Here is a 23397-nt window from a genome sequence, read left to right on the forward strand (position 1 = left end):
CTGTAATTATTTCATGGCTTTGTGATTACTTTCTTGACCCCTGTACCCATGAGAGTGAGATTGTAACTGAATGTGCAGGATGCCTGATTGTGTCATTGTATTCAGCTTCATGAACTGATGATCATTAATCTACCCTTGTAACAGACGATCTCACCCCGCTAGCTAATCGACAGAACTGCTAGGCTGTTCTGTCTCACCTCTGTACCTCCTGCCTGTGCGTCCCATAAAAGCCCTAGCCTACTAGAGACAGGCCTGATACTCTGAAAATGATCCTGATCAGTGTCCAACGACATAAATAAATCTGCCTCCAAATCCTGGGTGGTGTTTGGGTGTTTCTTCCTGCCATTGCAAGATGAGTCTTAGGCTGTTTGGATTTGCATTTAGTGTTTATTTCCTCCATGGATCTTAGATTGCTCTCCCAGCCAAGACCACATCTATCACCTGACATTGACACTAAGATTTCCTTGGGTTTCCTTCTGTTTCCAGGTATAGAATTTCTGAACTAAAATCCTGTGTGACCCATGCTTACATTTACTGTCCTGGTAGGCACTGGGTATCAATTACTCTCGTGGCATTGTGAGTGCCTGCCTCAGTGAGATGTGTTTCTCTGGCATTTGGTTCCTATTCTTTGCACACTTGTATACCCACATTCATTCATTACCCTAGAGCTTCCAAGCATTGAGTGATAACTCTTACAAAGCCACCAAGAACGGGGACACAGTCCTCTCCTGCTTGCGTGCCTTTTCCCTGTCTTTACTGACACCCATCTTCCACTCCCTCACCCCACGACGGCCTCCCTGACGTCTTCTGGCTCAGCACGGTGATAAAAACAGGAGTGGCAAATAGTCAAACTGCTACCTCCAAATACTCTCTTTTGTCATAGCACACCAATTGATTGCTCACTTAAGTCTTAGGCCAGCTCTCCTGAGATATTTTATATAAAACAAAGCATAAATGCCACGAGGTAAATTATGTAAGGTACAACAGACCAAAAAGCATCCAAATAATTATAGTCACAATCATCATGTACATATAATACTGTAACTAGGGCAAGAAAATATAGAGGAGGTAGAGTCATTAAAACGTGTTCGTTTTCTAAAGACACAGTAATGAAGCATTACAAGTGCCGTTGCTGAAACAGCATAAAAATTGAACTCATGGTTTTGGAAGCTGCAGGTCTGAGGTCACAGTGTCAGCAGGACTGGTTTGTTCTGAGAGCCTTTGGGAGAATCTGTCGTATGCCTCTTCCCTAGCTTTCAGGGGTTTGCCAGCAAACCCCTCGGCTTGCAGCAGCATGGTTTTAGTCATCACGTGGCGGTATTCTCCCTCCGTGGGAGCGCTGGTGGTCAGCTCTTTCCTTCTATCAGACCTACTGGATTAGGATCCACCCTACTCCATCCTGACCTAAATTAACTGACTACATTTGCAGCAACTGTGTTGCTAAATTTGTACTGCAGTACTTTCAAAGCAGCAGTGATTTAGCATTCCTTGAAAACTTGAGAGTCAAAATTTTGTTTTACTTTTTTTTATCTTGCTAGTGTCTGGCGTAGGCATACATTTCCTGGCAAAGTGGTTCCAGGGTGTTGAATTGGATTATCAATCAATGCTAAGATAAAGAAATATACATATACTTTTAGTACACACGTATGCATGCATGTATATTTATATTCACATTTCAGCATCCTTGAAATCAAGACATATCTCACAAAAGATAATGTCTATTTTCTTTTTTTAAGATGGTTTTTGTTATTTATCAGTTTTTTTCTCTTAATAGTAAATGATAACTATGTAAATAACATGCTCCTTACCTCTTTGGAAGATGGCTATGGGGAAAACAGACATATTATGACATATCAGTTACTAGCTGAGCCCTAAGAAATAGTAAGATACAGAGAGAACATTCAAATTTCAAACTTACCCCTTTGGAGACTGCTTATTCATGTCATAAGTGGGTTCTTTCTTTTACAAAAGGCATCTTTACAGATTTAGGCTTGACTACCAATTAACCTACAGCCACCTAGCAGAATTCTAAGAACTGAGGAATGGAATTCATTTGTGGGATCTTTGAGTATTGGGGACTATGTAAAACAAATGCTTAGAGTTTTATAGGAGTAAGCACAGAGCCTTTGAGTTGCATCTGACACATATAACACAATGATGTAATTGGTATGTTTTCATGTAACATCTAATACAATTATTTGTACCTGCAGAGTTTGACTAACTTCTGCAGTGAACTGCCAGTGTAGTTTCTTCTTTCTAGTTTGTCTTCCTAAATGAGTCCTACTTGCCATGAACATACTTTTTCAAAAATTTGTCGGGGAATATGAACCCCAAATTATTTCTTCTTGTAACAAGCAAGAAGCAACAAAATGCAAGGAAATCCATTACATTGCTTTCCCCATAATTCTTTCCCTGTCTTTCCTGAAACGTTGCTCTGGGATTTTCCCTCCTAATCCATGATGCCATATTAAATGTTTATTGTCTTAACTAGGCTAACAGGTTTGTAACATCCTCACTTGCTCTGGAGAAAATGGAAGACTTTATAAAATTTGTTTACACTACACATAGAAATTTTAAAGACACTGGAGAAAAACAGAAAGGTTTTAAAATACTGGTTGTACATTCTGTGTACCAGGATGAGATGAACGATATTTGTGTTTTTTTAGGTGCCTGGCCAGGTAAGACAGAGTGTTCAAGTCCTTTTCCTGCTCAGAGCTATGTACAGGATTCCCTGGTAGCTGCCATATCCTGGTGACCCAGAAACAACCAGAGGCGCAGAGCACAAACCTGTTACTCATTAAAAGCACATACTTTTTTCCTGACACAGCCAGGGACTTAAATCTGTTTTTGCTAAAAATAAAACAAAGAAAAGGTCATTGTTTACTTGGGTTTATAGATGCCCATTAGGTAACTGCCAGAGTTAGTAAGCTCCAACAGGGAGGCGACTTCAACTCGGTCCTCTGACCCAGGATCAGACAGGCCTGAAAGCTAGGCCTTCATTTTGTAAGTGTCTTCTTTTTTATCTTAAAACTTTGGGTCATATCTCTGCTTATCCTGCACAGAGGCATGTCAGTCCTTTAGGAATTGCCTGTCTGAAAGCTGACAATACAAGGTTAATTTAAAAAAAAATTATTTAAAGAGAAAAGCAAAACAGATAAAAGGGTAGAAATAATACAGAATTAAAAAAATAAACACTAAGAAATCATTAGTTGATACATTACATATCGTCATCTTAGAAATAGTCATTCAAGTTACAAAATTAAATCATACAAAGTGGACATTCAAATAGTGAGACTGCAAACAATTCTGTTCAATGATTCAACAAAAACTTAGTAATATGCTTATCTATCTTATAAGGTTAACAAGGTTAATTAGTCCTACATTTACACAATCTATCTCATCCCTCTTCAAGTCTGAGGACACCAAGATGAGAGATTTACAAGGACATTCAGTTACCAATGAGTACCCAGAAGTCTGTAGCCATAGCTGGCACAGTGATGAACACCTGTAATTCCAGCACTCTGGGAGGCTGAGGTGGGAGGATCTCAAATTGAAGCCTAACCTGGGAACTTAGCACTTAGTGAAATCCTGTCTCAGGATTTAAAAAGGGTTAAATGGCTCAGGATGTAGCTCAGTGCAAAGGCTCTGGGGTTTAATTCTCACTACCGGAAAAAAAAGTTCTGTCCTTACCCTAAACCTAAAGGGTCACCTTGGGTTCCAGCAGAACCTTGAAAAACTGAGAGTGTCCCAAGCAGAAATGCTCCTATCATCCAGCCTAGACTGCGTGATAAGGGCTTCTTCAAGAGCCATCTTACAGATCAGAGCTGAGATTGTGATCAACCAAACCCCACTCCACCCCACTCATAAAAAGTGGATCCTATTCCTGTGTTACCAGGCCTGTCTGATCCTGGGTCAGAGGACCGAGTTGAAGTCGCCTCCCTGTTGGAGCTTACTAACTCTGGCAGTGAAGCCTGCCTGTGAGACACATTGATGCATCTTTAAGTGCTTTTCTGTGAAGATGAACCAAGAACCTATCTATTCCCATCTCCTCTTTGTGGAGGACATTCCAGCCTCCAACCTGACACACGGGGACCCCGTGATGGGTGGGCTCCGTGGTCCTTTTGAAGTGGAAAGGAGCCCGGACCAGCAAAGGCAGCACAGCCTGAGTTTGACTTAGCAGCGGAGGGGGAGGCCCTCTACTTTGTCCGAGGACTGTGGTAAAGGTTAAAAATAAAGTAGGGCGCCTGACTGTGTAATAGGGGTTTAAAGTCTAGGCCTGCAGATGCCCGTGGGTAACTTCATTTTACATTCATCTTTATTGCCTTGAAAGTTTGGGTCAAGTTTGCTTAGCTCTGCAAATAGGCATGTTAATCACTTAAGGAGTGTCTATCTAAAAACTGGTGATACAAGGTTTATTCGCCCTAACTTTACCTAACTTGTCTCATTCTGTTATAGGCAGCTGAGTTAGAAATATTATAGACAGTGAGACAGGGCTAGATCCTTGAAGGAGCCAGTGCAGAAATCCAGATACCTTACAGCCTTGGAGGAGACAGGGACCTCCTGCTGTGGGCCAGGTCTCAAGACAGATCAAACAAATGTGTCTATATCCTAAGGACTGATTTTCTAAATAGCTCCCTGTTACCCTGAGGAAGCCGGGAGTCACCATCCCAACCCTCTCGGGAGGAGTCACTGCTCCCTGAGAATGTCCACTTTCTACGTGACTTGCTTTCCCATTTGTCCCTAATGTAATCAGTTTTACTTGAACTATTAATCTTATTGGTTAATCACAGTTCTATCTCACCTTATGCCCACCTGCCTTGTGAGTTCCCAGTTTTCCCCACTTTGAGCCTGTCTCACTCCATGATTTTACTCTATAAAAGTCCCTGGAAAAGACAGTGTCCTTAGCAACCTGCTCGGGACTCCTGTCTCTTTCAGACAGAAGCTTTCTTTCTCTCAATAAATATATTCTGCTCTTAACCTCTGTTGTTCCTAAAACTCATTCTTCAATTTGGAGAACATGAACTTGTCCTGGACATTTAGGAAGCTGGGAGCCTCATTCCTCTGTATTCCTAGGACTAGGAGACCCTACCTCTGCTGCGGTGATGTCACTGGAAGGCAGAACTGCAGTGTATGGCCTCTTTCAAGGGGAAGTTTTCCTGCTACAACAAAGAGGACTAGAGGATATTGCAGTGGGGTCAGCAGGCCTCAGAGGCCGTCCACATCCTGGGCCTGCAGGCTGCCCTGTGCCTGCCCAAGTGGCTCAGTCGGTCGTACCTGGTATTAGGCTCATGGAATTGACCCTTGTTCTTCTACCTGGACCACATACTCACTGACAGTGCTGGGGTGAGCTGGAGGGGCGTGACAGAGGTAATAAAGCTATTGCAGTCAAAATGCCATTATAAAGAAGAAGCTGAAATCATCTGTGATAAAGTTCAAGTTAAATTCAGCAAAGAATGCTTTCTTTCTTACAATATGCACATTACAGACCTGAGGACTTCCCACTGGGAACAATCAGTCCAGGAAACAAAGGTGGTGAGGACAAACAGGAGATTGGCTGAGGAATGTTATTTCTTGGGCAGATCTACACATCCACAGCACATGACCCTAGCAGAAGATGTTAAAGCCATGCTCACAGATGTTCGCACAGAGGTCCGCTATGCCTCCTCTAGTTAACAGATGGAGATAGACAGACACAGCGGGAAGAGACTGAGGTTTGTGCCTGTCAGTCCTACTTTGACACTATTGTGTGCAGAAAGAAAAAGAGGAGAAGCCAGCACCTTCCATGCTTTATCACTGTGCTCTCCTTGGAGTGCAGCCTGGCGACTCAGTGATGGTCGGTGACACATTAGAAACTGATAGACAAGGAGGTTTCAATGCAGGGCTAAAGCTACAGTCTGGGTAAACAAGAGTGGAATCGTGCCACTGACATTACCCATTCCACACTGTATAGTTTCTTCTGTGCTAGAATTACCTGCTCTCTTATAGAATATTGATTGTAAAGTCAGTTTGTCTGTTGAAAGCACATTAAAAGGCACAATTTCAAGTTTTAGAGTCTATTTCCAGGGTTGAAACTAAGGAGACTTAAGCCATTTCATGTATTATGATCTAAGTTCTAAAAATAATTTGATTTAGGATTTAATAGCCAGTTTGTGAGGGTCTTTGCAATCCAATTGCTCTTTACAACCAACCATTGACTTGACTTATATTTATATCTGAAAATCCAAATTAATACAGGTTACTTCTAGAGCTATAGAAAAAACTTGAGGAAATACATCATTTTTGAGTCTATAACTTAAGATTTTAAAACACCATATATATATATATATATATATATATATATATATATATATATTTTTTTTTTTTTTTTTTTTACTAGTACCAGGGATCGAACTCATAACCATGTACTTACAAGGTAGGCGCTTATGCTGCTGAGCTAAATCCCCAGCCCCAAAATACCATATTTTAAATCTTTTAGTATTTTGGCTTCACGGTACAAAGCAGAATAGCTTACACCCAGATATGCAAGTATAGGTTGCATGGCTTAAAAGCAGATACTTTTAAACATACATATTCTAAAACATTTATAGTAGAAGTTTATCAGAGCAATTGTATCTGGTTAATATGAAATAAATATTAAATCATGCAAATCCCTGCATTTCATAGTAAAATTATTTGGTATTTTAAAATATGAACCATTTTTGCCTGCTTTGGGTGTGTGTATTGTTTTCTATTAGTAATCTACTGCTTCTGCATGAACTTTCTTGAAGGAGATGATTTTTCTGTGGTATTTACATGATGAATAGATTGGTAGGGTTAAAAAGCTGTGGTGCTTCCTTTCTATGACACCTGCATACATTTTTTGAACAAGCTCATAGCTTTCTTGTAGTTGTGCCTCTTATGGAAATATTTATCTTTGCTGAGGATAAGTGCAAGCCACAAGGCACAAAAAGTCCTTTTCCTTCTGTGCATCCTCAAGCGGAGAACTGCTTTCTTCCATATAGCCCAACCATGAACCCCAGCCCACCTTAACTGAGTAGTTTCACCCATATTATAAGACTAATAAAAAATTAAATTTTGCAATGAAAAACAAAAGTTCCATAAAATTTTTCACTCCTGCCCAATTAAAAAGCAAACCCACTAAATGAACTTCCTCTCTCCCTTCCCAAACATTTGTAGAGTACCCGAGATGTGCCAGGCAGCGCACCGGGTCTTCTCCCTCACATCTGCTGGAGGTTACAGTGCAGCCTGTGCTCAGTCCTGAGGCTGCATCTTTTGGAGATTTTTTTCCTTTGAGAGGCTTTGTTTCCTAAAGCAGGGGAAGTGGGTGGAGCCTTCATGGGATCTGGGGATGAGGAAGACATGGATGTCTTTGGGGGACATTATTCTACCCACCATATTTATGTAACTGAATGTCAGAAAGTGTGGGAAATTCATCAAGAGATTTACAGAGCAGTGTGAACAGAGTATAATGACATCTAATGTGGGAACGGCCCTGATTCTGTCGCATTCCCCAGGATTGGCCCCAGGAGTGGCTGGATCATAGAATCAGGTGGGGCACACAAGGCTGTGCATGGATTAGCTACTTACCGTCTCTCATTTCGTTTTCTGGATGGAACTGAATTTCTAACCACTTGCTGTCTTTTTTCTGGCTGCATTTACTGGCCCCTTGAGCTCAATGTGTCCCAGATGGAGTTCTTGGCTTCCCTTCTGAATCGGCTGATTTCCTCATCCCTGGGTGTGTTAAAAGGCTTCTCATCCTCTTAGAGCCAGATTTCAACCTCATCCTGTGCTTCATCTCATATATCAATTATTTGCTAAGTCCTAGGGATCCCATTTCCGTGAGAGCTTTAACATGCATCCTTTCTTCCTTGTTTCTGGAGCTATTCTCTTACTTCAGAGCCTTAGATTCTTTTCTTAGATTATGAAACCGTCTTCCTAAGTCATCCCTGCCCAGCCACATGGTACTCTTCTACCGTAGTCATTTTAACAGACTCCTCCACATCCATACTCTTATTAATTGTCCTAATCACTGTGAGTTTAGGCGAGCCAACGGGCAGGCCAGAAGGCAGAAGTTCTAGGCCACAACCTGTAAGAGATAGGTCACGAGATTGGAGCCCTCATGGATGGGATTGGCACCCAAATAAAGGGATCTGAGGGGAGTGGATTTTCTCTCCTTTGTTCTTATGACTACTGGCTGGTTGAACATGGCTCAAGACACCTCCTGAGAAGCACAGACCAGGCCCGCACCACCCAGGCTGTTGGTGTGTGTGTGTCTTAGGTCCTCAATGGCTTTCAGAACTGTGAGACATAAATTTCTATTGCTTATAAAGTACCTGGTCTCAGATATCTTGTTGCAGCTGTATAGAATGAGTAAGACACTAATTACAGAGGATTTGCCAAAACATCAGTCACGTGCCGATAGTGATATTTCCACCAACGGTGGGTCACATGTCAGAGATATCACAAGATTATGCAGGTGATGAAAATTCCGATCACCTAGTGATGTCAGAGCCATTGTAATGTCAGTGTGAAATACATTACTGAAATGCATTATTGTAAACAAACCCTTAGCACCTGTAATTTGTGTCCTACATAATACTTGATAATAAATGATGTTATAAATGTATGTGTTTACTATACCATGCTTTTTATCATTATTTTATTTTTATTTATTTATTTTTTAATTTAAGGAGAAAAGAAAAAAAAGTGAAAGGGTACAAGTTATACAGATTTACAGAAGAAAAAAATGAACAGTAGGAAATCACTAGTTAATGGATTACATATTGCCATCTTAGAAATAATTGTTCAAGTCACAAAATTAAAGCTTGTAGAGTGGACATTCCAACAATGATACTGCAAACAGTTCTGTTCAATGATCCAATAAAACTCTGTGATATCATTTTCTATCTTATACACTTGAATATACATGCAGTTATATAGTTTAGAGCACTTTCTTTTCCTCTCTTTTGTACAATGACTATTACACATTTTGGGTTTCATTGCTCCCACGGTTCTTATAGCTTTTTTGGAAGAGAGTAAAACCAAATGAGACATAACAGAACAGAATCGGTCAAGTCAAAAGGGTGGACATAATAGATAATATAAAAACATAATACAAGGTGATCAACAATGGTTAACATAATGCCTCCCGCTATCTCTAATAGAATTGCCTATATCATTAGTTATAATACAATTGAACAAAATAGTAAAGAACAAAACCGACAAAACCAAAACATTGGAGACATTGTAGGTCTTCAAAAGTAGATAAAAGTCAACGAGAATGGGCGTTATAATATCATTATTTTAGATTGAATTCCTTCTACTTACAAAAAAAAAAAAAGTAGCTTACCATGTTATGTTACCCTAGCAGCAGCTTTATACACCTCCTGTCTCCTTAGTGTGTTGATGGCCACAGGAGGTCACATCAAATGACCGACGTGTGCAGGGAAGGTCAGTACAGAAGTCCCCCGTACTGGTTAGTGCTCTTTTGACTGTTAGTGATCTTAATGAAGGGCGTTAAGATGTAACATAACAACATCTTCAGTAGTCCGTGTTTGAAACTTACAACCTTGCCCCATGTCTCCGGCTCTCTCCTCCCATGGTGTCTGCCATCTTGCTTGCTGACGGTGGGAGAGGTTTTCCATTTTGTCTTCCATTGTCAGGGTGCCACAGACGGGTGTCTCATTACTCTAAGAATTATATAGATTGTTCAGCAATTGGCTGGTTTTCCAAGTGCGAGGGAAAGTGGATTTCCCACCACTTCTCTGCAGATACTTCATTGTTTTAAGTTTATACTTTTGCTTGTTGGTGCTTCCTCTACCTGGCCCATCTTAGTCTCGTTGGGAGTTATCAGCCTGGTAAGAGCCAGCTGAGATGCCACTCAGGGAGGACTCCCTGGCTCCTTCTTGGTTTCCCAGAGTGGCTCAGTCTCTGCCTTATTGGTGTCCACATTTGGATATTGCTGTCTCCTTGCACGAGTATCACACTGCCCTGAATGAAGGCTCCCAGCGCTTCAGGATTGGCACATATCATTACATGGTGGACTTTCTCCTTTTCCTCCAAGTCCTACCTTTTTTTCCCTTCATCACCACCATGTCTTTGCTCTTGTTCTGCATTGTTTATGGGTTGCTAGTTACAAAAACACTTCCTGACTGGCCACTCAATAATGTTCTACTGTTAGTACAAAGGTTAACACCAGCTCACATTTATTTATTGGGCATTCTAAGCATTTTCCTTGTATAGGCTTTAAAGTTCTTTGTTATTCTGCTAGGGACTAAACTTCACCCTGGTGGGGAGGCCAGGGTACTGTCCTGTTATGATCCCACCCTGGAAGAGTAAATTCTGTAGTGAAATACAAGTTGGTAGATACAGTTACAAAAAGAGTACTAAATATTTGTTATCCTTTTAGTGCAATGATATGTTTTTATCTTCTTCATGGGCTTAAATTGTGGTGTCATGCTTCAGGTAATTTAAGCCAGAAGAACAAATTGGTATAGACAGCTGTATTTAAATTTCAGTTTACTAGAGGAAGCCTCGAGAGAATTTCAGAAATATGAGTGTTAGCATAAAAAACAAACAAAAATCCCAGAAACAAACAAAAAAGAAAGTTTTTTTTTTTCAAAAAAAATAAGCTGGAAAAGAGAAGGTAAGTCATGAGAATTCTTGGCCAGGAAGGACAACTTTTCTTCCAGGTAGCTGTGACACGGGTTACTCTAGCCGAGGATGGAAGCAGTTGGCAGACGAGAGCTTCTGGGACAGCACAGGTGTGTGTGTGTGTGTGTGTGTGTGTGTGTGTGTGTGTGTGTGTGCGTGTGTGATGTGGTAAGGAGGGAGTGCGGTTCTCAGGGCCTGGGCTCACAGTTTAGACACTGCTCCCCGGCTGTTGGTCTTGGTCAAGTTACCTTCCTTCCCTCGGGATCATTTCCTTATGCATAAGATGGGGGTCAAATGATTAAGCTTAGCAAGTAACAGTATAGGATGCCCAGTTAAACGTGGGTTTCAGTTAAACAATAATGTGATAGTATAAATATGCTCCATGAAATATTGACATCCCACGTAAAAAGTTTCTACCCAGTGTTTTACCTGGCAACCCTAAATGTGTGTGTTATAATTATATCGCAGGAGTGTTGTGAAGATAACACAATATTACAGTTAAGTGTAGCCATTGGTGAAATTTTTAAGTGATGTATAGTCAAACACCAATGGATGTTATTCATATTCTAGTCAATAAAAGTCTTTAAATGGCAATTTTCCATGCAAGGAGTCTGTAGGGAAAAGTTTCTGACTCTAACTAGACTAAAGTGAATTATAATCAAGGTATAGGAATATGCTTTAGATATGATGATTTGGAGAAAGGAAGAGAATTAGTATATTATTTATATGAATAAAATACTTGGGAGGTTTCCTAAGAGTTTGTCCCCTAGAGTAGTATCTTTACATTATTTTCAATATGTGCTATTTAAATAGACCTGTTTGTGGGTTTAGGTGTTTGTTTTCTTTATTTTGTTTTGAAACTGACTGAAAATGTTTTACTTTTTTTTTTCTTTTCGTTTTTATCGTACCAGGGATGGAAGCATTTGCGCGGGAGCGCGAAAGTGATGGGAGGGTCTTGACTGCCCCCTGGTGGCGCTATCCTTTAACTGCGACACGCCCGTGATGGGCCCTGTAAGAAAGGGAGCATCAGAGCTCCGTGCGGTGACCTAAGAGCCTGGAGCAAGCGTCCCTTTCCACCACCCTTCTCCTTCTCAAGCTTGAGAATTTGCAGCTGGCTCGCGGAGGTGGAGCAGGGGTCGTTCCGTCCTCCGGGTACTGGGGTTTCTGAGCCTGAAGAGACGCAGCGGAGAGAGCAGCTGCAGCAGAGTGCGCGGCCACGGGCTGCGCCTTCAGAGACCAAGTCTTTGCTTAGTGGCTGAGAGTGGCTGAAAAGTCCTTGGTGTGGCTTGGCTTTCACCCAGACTGCGGGGACAGGACACACCTAGAGAGCGGGGCTGAGGGACAAAGAAAGAGGAAGAAGCCTTTCACTTGTGTCGCATTGCATGCTGCTCACTAAATAAATATTTTTCAAATGCATGAAACTATCGCGCGGTGGAAACCAGGGGGGAAGGGACACACGGAGACTGATCCAGGACGGGCAAATGGAATTGCTTTGGATCCTTGCGTCTCTTACACATGAACAAACTGAGGTCAGAACCCAGGCACAGCGAGTCCAGAGAAACTTATAAGCTGAGTCAGTTCTAGGATTCCTAGTCATTTCTGTGTGTGCAGTGGTGCTGAGGACTGAATCCAGGACCTCGTACCTGTTAGGGAAGCGCCCTCCCACTGAGCTATACTCTCAGCCCTTTTTATTTCATTCTGAGACAGAATCTCTGTAAGATGCCTAGGCTGGCCTTGCATTGGCAACTTTCCTGCCTCAGCCTCCTGAGAAGGTGGGATTAAGATCCTGGGACCAGCAAACTCGGCAACGTCTCCTCTATTAAAAGAAAACTATAACAAATTCTGATGTCCATCACAGCAGGTACCTAAGTGAAATCTGGTCCTGGCCCTGACCCCAGAAGGGGGCTGCTTCCTTTCATCCTTTTTGTGTCTCGGCAATCTGTCAGCCTGGTCCCTAGGCTCCCCACTCCTCTCTCTCCCATGATCCCTCAGTTTCAGTCATGCCTGTGCCCTGAGTGCTGCCTGGCAGCCGCTGCTGCAGGTGGGGAGGTGACCGCTATAGGCCAGCGAGGCCCAGGGAGCAGGGGCTGACCCGTCCGAGGTTCTTACACTTCTGTGAGAAAGTGGCAGGACCTGGTGCAAGCCTGCGTCTTTGACTCCTTCTATTTCCTCTCTGCCTTCAAGTTTTGGCTTCCCATTTTGGACTGCGATTTTTATTTTTATTTCTTTTTTTTAAGTGTGAAGGTTTCCAAGACGCCTACAGATCCCTGACAGCTGTGTTCATTGAAATGACTAATGAAAGAGACTTGTGCTACGGGTGGGACTTTCACAAGTGGCACAGTGACACTGTTGGTGCCAGTTGGCAGGATATGATCCTGGGCATTTACATACTGGATGTCACCCCAAAAGCCCCTGACCAGGGGATTTCTGGGGTGTTTAAGAATTCTGCTCTGATCCTCCGAAGGTGCATGGCGTGAGAACTTCAGGTGCAGGGCAGGGGTATCACTGCAGCCACCCCCTCCCTCGGTGAGCAGGGTCTCTCCTCCCAGGCAGACACCCAATTCAGGCACAGATTCACTGGTGCTGGGGACAGCTCAGAGCAATAGCTCTGCAACCTGCTCGCTCCTGATGGAGGTGCTGGGGGTACCTAGATGGGGGAGTCAGGCCCCCTGCACACCTGAACTGGATTCTTGGGAAGGCAAGGGACACAAACTCTGAGAATTTCTGTCCTTGGTTCACATTCTGTGCCACAGGTGTGAAGCAGGCTCTCTGGGAGCTCAGAACTGGAGTGGCCACTTGGGGCTGGCCAGGAGCTCAGAGTGATGGAGCGGCATCTTCAATGCTGTGTTAGTTGGCTTTCCATTGCTGTGACAACATGCCCTCGGGAAGTCAATGAAAAGAGGAAAGGTTTATTTTGGCTCTTGGTTTCAGAGGCTTCAGTCCATGGTCCCTTGGCCAGATAGATTGTGGGCCTGTGGAAACATTTGGCAGGGGAAAGCTGCTCACCTCATGGCTGGGAGAAGCACAGAGAGACCATGTAGGGCCCCCTCTCCCTTTGAAGTCCTGCCCCAGGAACCTGGCCCCTCCCGCTTGGCCACACCACCTAAACATCTCCCCACCTCCAGATAGCACCACCAGCTGGGGACCAAGACTCCAACATATGAGTTTCTGGGGGACATTTAAGAACCAAATCATTCTTAGAAAGTGTTCTCTCCCTGATTTTGAAGGTGAGACATTTCACTGCAAATAATTAAAATTTTACAGGAATATGTTTTCTTTTCAGTTTGGGGGAAAAAGAGAAAGAAAACTTCATGAGTCAAATTTTGAATCAGTCGGTGCTTGTAACCTTCCTCCGGCAGAGCACAAAGGGAACGGGTTAGAGAGAAGAGTCTGTGGGGAGGCTTTATCTCTCCGACCAGAAACTCTGTGTTTTAACGGCAGCCAGTGTGAGACATCAGGTGCCTGGGCACCTGCCCTCTGTGGGTCTCTTGCTTTCTCCAGCTTGCTGTTTTAGGTTTTGGTCTTGATTACTGCTGTTTGAAATATCATCTCTGCTCATTCTTCCAAGAGGTTTAAAAGATGTTTTCTTAATTGACGCCTCCCCAAAGAATCCTAGGTCCAGTTCTAAGATGTGAACTATGTTTAACATGCTAGAGAGCCCACAAGAGCTCCCATGTATGGAGGACTTTCCTTGAACCAGGTGTGTGCTCAGAACTTTACATTTGTTCATCTTGATATCAAACCTCACAACAACTGTATGAGTAGTTACTTTATTATTCCCGTTTTGAGATAGAAGCAACCTAAGGTTGTTTTTTGCTTAATCCACGTAGCCAATAGTTGGCCAGGGCTGGCCTCCCACCCACATCACCCGGACTCTTGTCTGTGCTCACGAATGTAGTACTCCTCTGTTTTATTTTTTGAGCATATTTGGCCACAGAAGCATTTCTTAATGAACCATCCCATCTTTCCCAGCACTGTTACTAGCATTTCATGGAACCCAATATGGGAAATGCTTCCTTAGGGAAATGCATTGCCCTTTCTATAAACTAGAGATAATAACATAATATTGCCGTTGCGATCTTCAAAGAGGATTTAGGTAATGAGTACCAAGGATACTTGCCTTCTACCAGCAACATGGGTGCTTCAAAGACAACATTTGCAACATCTTTAATAGCAGGAGTCCCAGTGAGGATGATGGTTGCTCAGGTCCTGCAGGGGGCCCTGTATGCTGCCTCTTGCTCTGGTCCCCACTGTGATCTCCTCCTTTCGTCTGGCTCCCATTCTGGCCTTCATCCCCCTGCAGTGCTTGTCTTCCTTCCAGGAATAATGCTTTAGTGACCTGTTTCTGGGCCCGGGCCTTGCTTTGTCAGTGGCCAGAGCCCATCTCGGAATTTGGGATGTCCTCGAACTGCCCACAGCTCCACTGCCACCCTCCCTCCATCACATCTCATCAATAGATCATTGCCTTGGAGAGATGGCCCAGCCTAGAAGATGCCTGTGCTGCCTATAGCTCCTTGGATCTTTTTTTTGGACAGTTTGCCAACCCCCAGATGGGCTAGTGTTTCTCCTTGGTTAGCTCCGATCTTCTCCCAGGACCCTCCTCTGCTCCATCAGTGTGTGGCAGACCTGCCATCGAATGGTGACATTTCTTTTCCCCAAGATCCAGTTTTACACAGCTGTCATTTGTCTTTCAAAATTTCCGCAGTCCCAAAGATGTGTACATTGAGAAGAAACACACTCTGAGCAGAACAGACAAAAGTGGGCCCTCGAGCTGCCTGGAAAGAGATTGGCGTTCTTTTCACTGGACATCACGGGTGTTCTCACGTGCATCCTTACTCTCCTTTCACCCGTGGAAACGTCACAGCGGGTTAGCCCAGCCTCACACAGTGAAGCATAGCGAGGCCAGGCCAGAGCAATTACCCTGACTTTGTCCCTCTGCTGTGGGATCCTCAGCCTTGGGGCTGTCAAGGCTGGGGCTCTTTGCTACTGGGGTGGCCCAAAGAGACAGATTAAGGGTGTTCTACTTAAGTTTGAGATGTGTGGGGCCTGTTTTCCTTCCTCTACCCTCTTCCACTCTTCTGTTCCTAACGCGGATCCCCTGCCACTCTCCTGGGCTCCCAGGTGCCCTGTGTGTGACTTTTCTGCTCTCACCCAGCCACCGATGCACTTCTCAACCACAAGTTGGAGAGATCCTGGACAGGAAATGTGGGGTGTAGTCTTTCCTCAATGAACTGGAGAGGAAAAGTTATTCTGACACTTGTTACAAATGGCAGTAAAGGCTTTGTTTAGTGCTACTGCAATAGAGCCAAGTTTATTGCAATAGGTGAGAGATTGAACTCAACGCCAAGCACAAAAGGAATGAATGGGGATTAGAGCCAAAGGGCAGGGTGAGAGAGTGGGTGGAAAGTTACCAAGAGGAATGTGCGTAACTGTGGCGTGGAGCAGAGGAGCTTGATTGGGTACCAGGATGGGGATTCTCAATAAACCGAATGAGCAGGATTTATTGCTGAAACTGGGCTCAGTGGGCCAAGGGTCAGGCCTGGTTTAGAAGAGAGTTCTGAGGAGACAGACTCAAGTCAAGGAGGAAGTGGTCAGCACTGATGAAGCAGTGACAGTCTCAGGACCCAAATTCAGAATGAGGCAAGGTAGCCGTGTGGCAGCCGTGCAGCTGGATGGAGCTCAGAGGGGACCTAGTGAGAGCGTCTGGGCCACTCCAGCCTCTGGCTTAGCACTGACCTTTGGACAGCCACCCTGGCTTTATCTCCTGTTCACTTACAAACTGTGACATCCACATACAACTTCTAGTATTTTGAAAACTGGATTTTTAGGTATTTGATACTTTCTATTATAAGCAGAAGTAGGAAGCATAAAGGCTTTATTTTGATCCTAAAAAAAGGATTTTGACTTCATGATTCTTTTCTGTAATACTGAGACAATATCATTATGGATTGCACTGTTTCACCCTGCAAATTTGTATGTGGAAATCTTAACCCCTGATATATGTATACGTGAAGATAAGATCTCTGAGGAAGTAGCTGAGATTAAATGAGGTAATGTAAGCATGGCCTTCTAATCTAGCAGGCCAGTGTCCTTATGTGAAGCATCATCAGCAACTTGTTCCGTGATCTACAGAGGAAAGACCACATGAAGACATGGTGGGGAGGTGACTGCTGTAAGCCGTAATTGAAATCTCTGTCCTGCTGATCTTAAACTTCTTGCTTCCAAAATTATGAGAAAATAACTTTTTGTTGTTAAACCCCCTAGGCTGTGGCACTTCTTAAAACAGCAGCCTAAGCAGACTAACATGATACCTGGCTTGTGAGTCTCTTAAGAGATTTGCGCATTTGTATAAAACACCTTCCCACGGCACTGTGGTTTTAGCTACCTGCAAACTGAAGTCTGAGCATAGAAAAAGGAAAACTTCAGAAATCAACAATTAGTGAGTTTTAAACTGTGCGCAGTTCTGAGTAACATGATGAAATCTCTTGGGTCCTGCCCCTCCTGCCCTGGATGTGAATAACCCCTTGTCCAGTCCTCACAGGATGCCATCAGCCCATTTGTCACTTAGTAGCCATGTAGGTTATCTGTTTCAGTGCTTGTGTTCAAGTTATCCTCACTTTGTTTAATAATGGCCTCAAGACACAAGAGGAACAAAGTGGGCAATTTGGATACACCAAAGAGAAGCCATAAAGTGATTCCTTAAGTGAAAAGGCGAAAGCCCTTGACTTAATAAGGGAAGAAAAAATATTGTATGATAAATTTTCTGAGATCCATGAAAAGAATGAAACTTTTCTCTGTAAAGTTGTGAAGAAGGAGAAAGAGACTTCTGCTAGTTTTATCTTTACATGTCAAATTGTAAAAGTTATGAGTGCAAACATTCACATAACTTTTATTACAGTGCATCATTGTAATTGTCTTATTTTGTTGTCGGTTGCTATTAATCTATTTGCACCTAATCTATAAATTAAACTTTATCTTAGGTATGAAAGTAAAGAATGAAACATCGCATATACATTCAGTATCACCTGCAATTTTGGGCCTCCGCTGGGCCATGTACCCATGATGAGCACCCCAGTGGATAAAGTGGGGCTGCTGTTTGTAGAAGACCTAAGAGCAAATCTCACACATTAGTTAATTTATTCCACTTTCCTCCTGACCTGTGTTACAATTGTGGGGTGATAAAGGGACTTTTGCCACCAGATATCTTCCTTATGACCACATGATGATGATGATGGGGGAAATTTATATGGTTCTCATTTTCTTGGATTCAGACTTTATTTCTCCATGTTGTAGGAAACAGGATTGTTACTGATGGAACCCAGCATACCCCCAAAAGCCTCACTGAATTGAATACTGGGCTGGTGATGGACTTTTGGGAAGTGATTGGATCATGAGAACTTTAACTGTGTTTGTTGATTAATCATAATTTGATGGCATTAGTGAAGAGTGATGCAAGCAGGAGGTAGGGCCTAGTTGAAGGGAGTGGATGACAGAGGTGTGACCGTGGAGCCCATGTCTGCCCCTGGTCCCTTCCCCTCTGGCTCTCTCACCCTTCCTGGTCCCTGGTTGCCTTCCTGGTCCCTGTTTTCTGCTGCCCTGTCTTTCCACCCTGTTATTTCTGTTTCACAACGGCCCAAAGCAATGGAGCCAGCTGGAACCTCTGCGATGATGAACCAAAATTAACTTTTCTTCCTTTAAACTCACTTTGTCAGGTAATTTGTCAAGGGATAGGAGACAAACTCACTCCTAAATCTTCACAAACTAGTGTAAACCCAAAGGGGGAATTTTCTGAATGAGTTAGCTTTTTGTTACTGTATCAAATACTTGAGAGAATCATTTCAAGAAGACAGAAAGTTTACTTCGGCTTGCAGTTTTGGAGGTTTATGTTCATGGCTAGGAAAACAGATTAGTTTTGGGCCTGGGATGAGGCAGCAAATGATTGTGGGGAGCACGTGATGAAAAGGGAAGAAGCTGCTCACCTCATAGAGAGTGGAAAGGAGAGAGAGAGAGAGAGAGAGAGAGAGAGAGAGAGAGAGAGAGAGAGAGGGAATTGGAAGAGTTTCTCTGTGGGGGACATTCATGATCCCAATGATAGAAATGCTATTATCAGGACTCTTGGATGCAGTTGCAAGCAGTATAAATGAACTTTGGCTGATTTAGGCCAAGAAAAGTTTTGAAACATATATAGCAGGATCTAGGATTGTCAGGAAGCCTGAAAATCAGGCTGGGGCTTCATAGCTGAGCAAAAGGGCCCAGCGTCACAGAGTGATGCCTGCAGTGGACCACAGGGCCACGTGCTGGTTCTCACTCCTGCTGCCTGTTCTTCAGACACCCTGAGCGCTGGATGGCACCAGCATCACTGGGCCACATTCTCCTGGATCTAGGTCCTCTGACCGCATGTGCCTGTGGGTGCCTGCAGTTCTGAGGCAGGGCTAGCACCTTGGCAGAGCCTAGACCACCCCTCTGCACTCCTGCTTCGAGGAAGGATGTAAGCCCTGGCATTTCAGCATTGACCGTGGGAGGTGATTCTGTCTTCTGTGAAGATTCATAAGGTGAGGATTTCCCCATACAACTGATGGGAGGTTTGAAATGCTGGGCAGCTAAAATGGACACATTCTTCACTGATACAGGGGGATCTTACAAAGCCTCCACACAGGAAGCAGTGGAATCACTGCCTAGACTGAGATACAGAACATTTCTAGTGATTTAACAAGCACTCATGTAGCCCTTATTGGTACTATTCTACTCAAAGCAATCATTATTCTATTATAATAGTGCAGGGCAGACATGGACTCCACAGTCACACCTCTGTCATCCCTTCAACTAGATATATATTAGATAGAAGGTCCTTTCTGAATTTTACATGAATGAATTAACATGGTATGTAACTTTTGGTGTCTGGATTTTTTATTTAACACATCTTTTGTGTTGTTTTATACAATACTTCATGCTTTTTGTACCTGAACAAAATTCTACTATATGAATTATAGCATTAAGCTATTTATTCATTGTATTCTTAATGATATTTGGGTTGTTTCCTGGTTTGGGAATCTTAGATATTATTGTTTATGGACATTACTGTATGAATCTTGGATGTTTATGAGCACTCATTTCTTGAGGAGTGAAATTTTGTAGTCATTGCCAAATAATCTTCCCGACTGTACCAATTACTTCTTTACAATCTGTGTATGAGGCTTACAATTGCTTTACATCTTTTCCTCTATCCATTATGGTTAAGTTTCATTTGCTTTAGCCCTTTTGATCAAGTGTGATTGTGGCTGAGTGTGGTGGCTCACACCTGCAATTTCAAGCATTTGGGAGGCTGAGACGGAGAATTGCTGTGAATTCAAGGCCAACCTGGACTATATAATGAGACCTTGTTTCAAAAAAAAGAATTGTGGTTGTAATTTGTGTTTCTCTGGTGGCTAACTGTGCTGTACCCTTATAAAAATATGTTCCTTGGCTATTTGCGTATCCTATTTTGTCGAGTGAGTATTTGCCATTTCTAAAAACATATTTTTTTTTATCAATTTGCAGCACTTTTTTATTTTGGCCTTGAATCTTTTTCTCGATCTTATGTGGTAAGTATATTCTCCTAGCCCACGGTTTGCATTTTTAGTCTCTTAATGATGTCTGTTTAGGAATATAAATTCAAATTGCTAATCTTTTTTCTTTTTGAAACAGTCTTACTCTGTAGTGTAGGCTGGCCTTGAATTCACTATGTAGCCCAGGCGGGCCTCAAACTCATGATGATCCTCCTGCCTCAGCTTCCTGAGTACTGGGATTACAGGTGTGTGCCACCAAGCCCAGCAAATTTCCAATCTTTTCTATGGTTAATGTTTTAAATTTTTAAAGTCCTGTTTAAGGAACTCTGTTTAAGGAGTCCTTGCTTACTCAAAGAAACAATGAGGGGGGTAGAGGTCAACAGCTTCTTCTTTTTGTGCATTTGAGGCGGCGAGGAGGTGAGGGTGAGCTGGAAGTAGAGACAGAAAGCACAAAAGCTTGTTGAGCTGGCTTCGAAGCTGGGCACTGTCACATAAATTCATCAGGAGCCTCTCAGGAGCTGTGCTGAAACTGGAAACTTCTGGCCTCTTAGAAGACTCATTTAGCTGATTGGGTGTTTATTAAAAATGTCTCATGAATCTATTTTACAGGACTTCAGCATTCATTTGTTTATTAATTATTATCTTTTTGCAGTTCTGGGATCAACACTAGAATCTTGGGCATGCTAGGCATGTGCTTTGCCATAAGCTACATCCCCAGCCCTAGAAATTACTTAAGAACACCTTTTTATATTCCAGGATAGGAAACCAAGGTGAAGACGTGATGAGAAATTTGTCAGCATGTGGCCAGGGCAGATCCACAGCTAAACCTAGGTCTCCAGCACCAAATGCTTGCATGTGCCCTCTCCAGACACCAGCCCAGCAGACACGGGCTTGGGGGTATGTGGCGAGGAGAGACACCGGCTTCACTGTGGTGACTGACTGACCTCTGTTCCTCTGACTGGCAAAGTGAGATCCTCTGATCTGTGAGGCGAAGGCTTCAGGAAGCCCACAAAAGCCAAGGGCCAGAGGAGACCACTGTCAGCAGGGGAAATCAGAGAGATTTTCCCCAATTCTTCCTGTCAGAGAAAAAAAGCATTAGAGATCTTCACGAAGGGCATACAATGTCTTAAGGACTGTTCCAGCCCAGGCACACGTCTTCCTGGTGGGTCTTACCTGCTACCCCAGGGATTTTACCCCAAGGCCTTGGGTCAGTTCCTGGAAGCTGGATGTCAGAGCTGGACGCACACAGCTTCTAGAAGCAGCAGGGTCTTCTCATGGGCAGCAGATGGGAAGGGATGGGAATTTGGATGATGCCCTGGAGGTCAATGACAGGTGAGACTGTGCGCTGTGCGGTCTCTATCGGTCTCTTCCCACATTCGTGTGCCACATCAGCTGTGAGAATCAGCATCACAGGGGCTCACTGAGACCTGCTCCCAACAGTTAATGCATCACTAGGATCGCACCGGCTGTCTCTTTACAGTAAACCTTTTTCCCCTCATATTACAGGAGGAAGGCAATATGTTTAGGTTCCTGCATTCAGACGAGTGAACTAGTGCCTGGCTGTATAAGAATCACCTTGTAGTTTTGGGTGTGGGGCTGAGAATGTGGGAATTTAACAAGGCTGCCAATTGACGATGATAACAGACAAGTCTGAAACTCATTTTGCCACTTAGAGCCTGGGCTCTGGCTGACCTGGGTTTCAGCTCTGGCTCTGCTTCACTGCTTACCTGTTCTGTTTTGTTGTGTACCAATAGCCTCTTGAGCCATCAGTTTGCTTATCTATAAAATAGGGGGGAAAGTAACGTCTCCCTCACTATATAGTGTGCAGAGCCAGTGAGAAAATGCAAAGCTTTAGCCTGTGAGGCTTAGAAGAAGAAAGAGATATAGAGAAGTTAAGTAATTTGTCCCCAAATCACATAAATTGGAAGAGCCTGAGCCAAGGTTTAAATACGAGACTGTGGCATCCTAAAGCCAAGGAAAGAGGCAAAAGAAGTATTATCACATATCAGTGAAAGGAGACACTATCTGTTTACATTCTTTTCCCTTGCAGAATTGTAAAGAAGTAAATTAATTAGATTACTTATATAAAATAATGAAATCAACAGCATAATTGTGAAGAAGTGAATGATTGTAAAGTGCTTTTATATTTATAAAGAAGCTCAGCCAATTTGTCAGTCCAAAGTTTTATCAGCTCAGTTCTTCCCCACAAAGGATAGGCATACCAGTTAGATGGAGGTCTGGGCTTTGTGGCTTGATTCCTAATGCAAAGCCACAGCTCACAGCACTGATATAACCATAAGAAAAGCAGACTCTCCCACCCACCTCCGATCCTCTGAATTGTAATGTGGTTGCCAGGTTAAGGTCTGAGAGGAGTAAGTGGGGTAGAGCCCCACTTAAGGGTAGACAAGGGCCTGGCCTAGAGACCCAGAGTCCATGCACCTGCAAGCTCACAGTGTTTCCCACTGAGGACTTGGAATTCAACGTGAAAATGACCCTTGTTGAGGAGGAGCAGGGCTGGCTGAGCTTAGCATTTGGAGTTCCTATAGGAAGTGCATCCTTGCAGGTACAGTAGATGAGCCCTCCCATTTTTTTCCTGTATCCTTTGTGATGTTTGTGAGCAGCATTGTTCAGGCTCCGTACCACAGGGCCTCACTTAGATGCGATGATAACTGGTGAAGCATCACTGGGGTCTTTATCCTGGCCAAGTTCCTTTTACAGTAAGCATCTTTTGTATGTTCTCTAACATTACTAAAGAAAGGCAGTAACAACACAGTAGTAAAGTTGGATCTTGGTGTTCATCGACCCTTTCTGCTAGGGAGGGTGACAAAGACACCTGGTGAGTGCATATTTTTTTATTATTCCTTGCCTCAGTGACCTTTTCCCTTGTATTCTTTTTGAACCACAGCCTTAGCGTTTCATTGCAGGTTAGTATAATGATTCACTCAGATTTGTGAGTGTTAGAAAGCTGTAGCAAAATTCCCATCATCTTGTGTTTATGATGCAGTGTAGATTTGTGTAAGGTCAAGTACAATCTTTTTCATGTCAAATTTAAATTTCATTGAAGTAGAAGAAAAATGGCAAAGAGCATGAGTTCTAAGTGTTCAGCCTGAGGTCGAACATGTACAAAGGAAACACAGTCATAATTCCAGCTCCCAGGGCAGGAAGTGGGCAACCAGGGCTGCAGAAGCTCCCGGCGATC

The 23397-nt window shown here is 43.2% G+C and overlaps 1 long non-coding RNA gene and 1 pseudogene across 1 annotated transcript in view; both read left to right on the forward strand.

Annotated features, from left to right (window-relative positions):
• Positions 1 to 12025, forward strand: part of LOC106028756 (uncharacterized) — a 42742-nt gene extending 30717 nt beyond the window's left edge. Inside the window, exon 6 of the long non-coding RNA XR_010044551.1 lies at positions 11565 to 12025. This is a non-coding gene — a long non-coding RNA (uncharacterized LOC106028756). The remainder of the gene's footprint in view (positions 1 to 11564) is intronic.
• On the forward strand, positions 5305 to 6069 carry LOC100731864 (N-acylneuraminate-9-phosphatase-like; annotated as a pseudogene).
• Positions 12026 to 23397: the final 11372 nt, after the last annotated feature.

The sequence above is a fragment of the Cavia porcellus genome, unplaced genomic scaffold (assembly GCF_034190915.1).
Source record: "Cavia porcellus strain 051 isolate PalLab524CR breed Dunkin Hartley unplaced genomic scaffold, mCavPor4.1 scaffold_29, whole genome shotgun sequence".
Classification (NCBI taxonomy): domain Eukaryota; kingdom Metazoa; phylum Chordata; class Mammalia; order Rodentia; family Caviidae; genus Cavia; species Cavia porcellus.